At 39.8% G+C, this 5,786-nt stretch overlaps 1 non-coding gene across 1 annotated transcript; it reads right to left on the bottom strand.

Moving 5' to 3' along the window:
• Positions 1 to 5,169: 5,169 nt before the first annotated feature.
• On the bottom strand, positions 5,170 to 5,333 carry LOC128575743 (U1 spliceosomal RNA). The gene has a single exon (XR_008377145.1). It is a non-coding gene; the product is annotated as a U1 spliceosomal RNA (small nuclear RNA).
• Positions 5,334 to 5,786: the final 453 nt, after the last annotated feature.

The following is a 5,786-nucleotide window of genomic DNA, read 5'->3' as shown; positions in this document are numbered from 1 at the left end:
TTATGGCAGATGCCTATAGTCCCAGCTACTCAGGAGGCTGAGGCAAGAGAATCACTTGAGCCCAAGAGTTAGAGGTTGCTGTGAGCTATGACGTCAGAGCACTCTCCAGGAAGCGATAAAGTGAGACTCTTGTCTCAAAAAAAAAAAAAGAAAGAAAGTTTACACTGTTTACTAGTTTTTACCGGGAATTAAAGTTCCTAAGAGTTCAAAAACAAAAATTCTAATCAGGCTGGCTGTGGTGATTCATGCCTATAATCCTAGCACTTTGCTAGGCTAAGTTACAGTGTTTACAGAATAAATGACACGTGAGGCATATCTCTAAGAAACAATGGTGATTTTAGTATCTTTTAACAATAGTAAGATCATAATCATAGTGATAGTTTATATTTATTGTGTTTAATTTTGTATTCTTCTTTAAGCAGGTGTGATAATATTTTTAAATTCATAACAAATTTTTAAATCATTTACTATTATGCCATCTTTCTTATTTTGCAAGTGAATAGGACTTTGCCCAACATCACACAAAGTTAAAATATTATTTCACTCCCATTCATTTTTGAAGAGTTCAGTGTTCAAAATATTGAAAAAAAGGGTACCTCTGCAATTTAAATGATTGACTTAAAATCTATATTCTTTTTTTTATATTTATTTATTTTTATTAAACCATAGCTGTGTACATTAGTATGATCGTGGGGCATCATACACTTGGTTCATAGATCATTTGACATATTTTCATCACATTAGTTAACATAGCTTTTGTAGCATTTTCTTAGTTATTTTGCTAAGACCTTTACATTCCACATTTACTAGGATTCACATATACCCTCGTAAGATGCACCGCAGGTGTAATCCTATTAATCTCCCTCCTTCCCCCTCCCTCCCCCCTCCCTCCCCTCCATTTCCCCTTTCTCCCTATTCTTAGGTTGTAACTGGGTTATAGCTTTCATGTGAAGGTCCTACATTAGTTTCATAATAAGGGTGAGTACATTGGGTACTTTTTCTTCCATTCTTGAGACACTTTACTAAGAAGAATATGTTCCAGCTCCATCCACGTAAACATGAAAGAGGTAAAGTCTCCATCTTTCTTTAAGGCTGCATAATATTCCATGGTGTACATATACCACAATTTATTGATCCATTCGTGGATCGATGGGCACTTGGGCTTTTTCCATGACTTAGCAATTATGAATAGGGCTGCAATAAATATTCTGATACAAATATCTTTGTTATGGTGTGATTTTTGGTCTTCTGGGTATATGCCCAGTAGGGGGATTACAGGATTGAATGGCAGATCTATTTTTAGATCTCTAAGTGTTCTCCATATCTCTTTCCAAAAGGAATGTATTAATTTGCATTCCCACCAGCAGTGCAAAAGTGTTCCCTTTTCTCCGCATCCACGCCAACATCTCTGGTCTTGGGATTTTGTGATATAGGCTAGTCTCACTGGAGTTAGATGATATCTCAAAGTATTTTTGATTTGCATTTCTCTGATGATTAAAGATGATGAGCATTTTTTCATATGTCTGAAGCTTTTACTGTTACCTAAATTATCCTAACCTAGTTGGCCTGTTTGGTTTGCATACAGAAAAGATCAAGACTGTACATTCTTTTTTTTTTTTTAATTGTTGGGGATTCATTAAGTGTACAAAAAACCAGGTTACACTGATTGCATTTGTTAGGCAAAGTCGCTTAAGCCCAGGAGTTGGAGGTTGCTGTGAGCTGAGATGCTATGGCACTCTACCCAGGGCGACGCCTTGAGGCTCTGTCTCAAAAAAAAAAAAAAAAATCCAATGTCAGATTCTTTTTTTCCTTTATAAGTAACCTGTTCTCTGTTTATAAGAGAAGTTTATGAAGTTTTCTCTTTATCCACGAAGTTGAGAACTGTCAATGGAAGTCTTTTTTTGTTTGGTTTGGTTTTGGTTTTGGTTTTGTTTAATCATGCCCAGACTTATTTCATCCCTTTCAATCTTACCTTTTTTTTTTTGCTCTAATCTTTTAGTGACTTACATTAGAAGTAAGTCACTAAAAAGTTTTCATCTCTAATCTTTCTTTTCTTTTTCTTTTAATTATATTCATATGTGTTTTTCACATGTAGGCCTGAGGACCAGAATTTGCCTGGGCTTTTTAATGATAAAATAAGCCCATAATCAACTAAACAAAGCTGCAGTTTTTATTTCTGTTTTAATTATTATTTCTCCATCTATTGCTATTTTCCTTAGTTATCCTCCATACGCCTTTTTTTTTTTTTTTTTGTAGAGACAGAGTCTCACTTTATGGCCCTCGGTAGAGTGCCATGGCATCACACAGCTCACAGCAACCTCCAACTCCTGGGCTTAAGCGATTCTCTTGCCTCAGCCTCCCGAGTAGCTGGGACTACAGGCGCCTGCCACAATGCCCGGCTATTTTTTGGTTGCAGTTCAGCCAGGGCCGGTTTGAACCCACCGCCCTCGGTATATGGGGCTGGCACCTTACCAACTGAGCCACAGGCGCTGCCCCTCTATACTCCTTCTATTTGCATGTTCAGCCTTCTAGATCTATCCTCTGAGTCAACTAACAGCTATCAAATTCTCACTCTGTTCTAGGCACTGTTTTGAGCATTACATAGCCTTATGAACAGCTCTGGAGTGAGGTACCATTATTATCACTTTTTCACCAATGGAGCTAATAATACTGACCCAAAGGTCAACAATCATTGGGGACATCTTAAAGATATTTATATTAAGGCCAGGTGCAGTGGCTCATGCCTGTAATCCTAGCACTCTGGGAGGCCAAGGCAGGTGGATTGCCTAAGCTCAGGAGATGGAGACTAGACTTAAGCTATAGAAAGACGCTGTCTCTAAAAATAGCTGAGCCTTGTGGTGGGCGCCTGTAGTTGCAGCTACTTGAGAGGCTGAGGCAAGAGAATTACTTTGTGCCCAAGAATTTGAGGTTGCTGTGAGCTAAGATGCCACAGCACTCTACTAAGGGCAAAAAAGTGAGACTCTGGCTTAAAAAAAGAGAGAAAGAGATTTACATAAATTATCTGCTGCTTCGAAACAAATGACAACAAAACTTAAAGGCTTAAAGTGACAAACACTGGCCGGGAGCAGTGGCTCATGCCTGTAATCCTAGTGTTCTGGGAGGCTGAGATGTATGGATCACTTGAGCTCAGGAGTTCGAGCAAGAACGAGGAGACCCTATCTCTACTAAAAATAGAAAAACTAGCCGGGCATTGTGGTGAGTAGTCCCAGCTACTTGGGAGGCTAAAGCAAGAGGATCACTTAAGCCCAGGAGTTTGAGGTTGCTGTGAGCTATGATGCCACGGCACAATAACCAGGGCAAAAAAAAAAACACCCAAAAATGACACACATTTATTATCCCATAGTTTCTGTGAGTCTTGAATTCTGGAGTTTCTTAGCTGGCCGTTCTGGCTTGGGGTGGACTTCTTGCAAGGTGGGCTACTCCCATGGCTGGTGGCAGGCAGACTCAGTTCTTCAACACTTAGACCTCTCTCTCTCTGGGGCTGCTTGACTGTCTCTGTGATATGACAACAGCAGGACCCCCAATAGCAAGTGATGGAAGAAGGAACAAGGTGAAAGCCATGTTTTCTATGATCTAGCCTCAGAATTCACACACCATCATTTCTGGCACATTTTATTCATTAGAAGTAAGTCACTAAATACAGCCCACACTCAACCAGAGGGAAATTAGGTTGCAGCTCATAAAAGAAGGAGTATTAAAAAAAAATGTGAAATACCCCTTATCTGAAATTCTTGGGACCAGAGGTGTTTCAGATTTCAGCTTTTTTTAGATTTTTAGAATATTTGCATAATCATAATGAGGTATCTTGGGGATACAACCCCAATCTAAATATGAAATTCATTTATTTTTCATATATGTGTTAGGTACATAGCCTAATGTTAATTTTATAGAATATTTTGAATAATATATATGAACCATCACATGAGGTCAAATGTGAAATTTTCTACTATAGCATCATGTCAGCACTCAAAAAGTTTGGGACTTTGGAGCATTTTGGATTTCAGATTTTCACATTACACATGTTCAACCTATACCACAAATACCATCCCATAGTTCTGTTACACAGATTAGCAGATTTCCTCCTGCTTCCCATTGGTTCTGTGCATTTGCTTGGTGTTTTCTTTCTCTGAATTATATTCTTCTAAAAATTTCTCTCTGGCCTTTTTACCTTAAGCCATTTCTGTGGCTTTCAACAAACAAAAACAAAATCACCTTTGACCCAGTCACTGCATTTCTGGAGTTCTCTTATCTTAGCCCAGGTCCCCTATAAAACAGAACCTGAGGCATGGTGTCCATGCTAAATCTTTCTGGGAAAAACAATCCCAGGGCAGCAATAGTGAGGGGGAAATAGAAGTGAAGCAGGAGAAGAAGAAAGCAAATACAAGATGGTGCATCACTAAATGGGCTATAATTTCACAGGAAACGCAGCCAACTTGGTCATGCAGAGCACTATGCCAACAGTTTGTCCAGAATACTACATCCTGAACACAGCCTGGTAGTGTTGGGAGACAAGGCATGGGACAGGGTTTTCCACTGAACAAGCACCTGGGGGCCAGGAGCAGGGCGGGTGAGCAAATCTAGGGAGGCACATCAAATGAGTTGGATACAACCCACCCCCTGCATCATTCAGATCAGTTCATACCCTGGTATGACATGTGGCACTCACATCCATATTGGAAAAGGGGACACTGCTAGTCCATGGCATGTAGTGGCAATATAGTTACTTCAATTATTACCTATAATTGGCTATAATCAAGGGCCTATAGAAGGCTTTGGAAGACCAAGAAGCTGTAGTAACATTACAGACATTATGGTAGAAATAAAGAATAAAAGGGCTGTGGGATGGGCTGGCTTCATTTGAATGTGCCAGAAAACTTAACAAAAGAACATGGCAAGGTCATGGTTATAATTTCTCAGCTTATTACGTAGGTAGAAAGCCAGGAAACATGGGTGCCTTGTGGGAATCCCTGGCTTCTTATAATACGAAGTCTGAATTTCTGAAAACCAGAATCTGTTCCTGTGGTCGACCAAATTACATATAAGTTAAATTCAGAGCCTTGCATTTTAAATAGAATTAGTTATAATGTTGGATTTTTAATATACTTTTCAATTTGTTATTTAGCTTAATATAAATTTTCAACATATGATCGGGGAAGACCGCAAACGTAGCCCCACGCTACTACAAATTGTGCAATCCAGTTTCCCACATTTGGAGAAATTGCAGAGGTCAGCACATCTGGAGTGCAATGGGTAAGACTTGTCCTGGGAAAACCACCTTCGTAATCATGGTATCTCCCCTGCTAGGTAAGTATTATAATGCTGACTTTTTTAAAAAGTCTTGGACTCTGAAAATTGGGGCATTTGGGTAGATTACCAGCCCTTCTCTCCCAGGGGGAGGGCTGACAGCTAGCACTCCTGCCTTCCAGGACATATCCACACATAGAACACCAGGGGGCAGCAATTCCCCACAGATGACGGTACCCGGTACAAAAAGAACTAAGCTGAGCGGGAAATTGGCCCCTCTTCCTTTTAAGGCTTGCAATGCAAAGATTCATGTGGCTATTGTCAGGGGGGAGATCTGGGCTTAAATCTCAGCTGTACCACCTACTACCTCTGACCCTGAGCCAGTGACTTCATCTCTGCAAACCATGGCTTCCTTATCTGGAAAAATAAGGAACAAAAATAGTACCTACCCCATAGGAAAAAAAACATTGTCCAAATATGTTGTTCTTAGGCAGCATAAGAATTATCCTAATTTGATTCTC

This window comes from Nycticebus coucang, chromosome 22 (genome assembly GCF_027406575.1).
Source record: "Nycticebus coucang isolate mNycCou1 chromosome 22, mNycCou1.pri, whole genome shotgun sequence".
Lineage (NCBI taxonomy): Eukaryota > Metazoa > Chordata > Mammalia > Primates > Lorisidae > Nycticebus > Nycticebus coucang.
The sequence above is the reverse complement of the archived record's forward strand: the minus strand, read 5'-3'. Positions and strand labels throughout refer to the sequence as shown.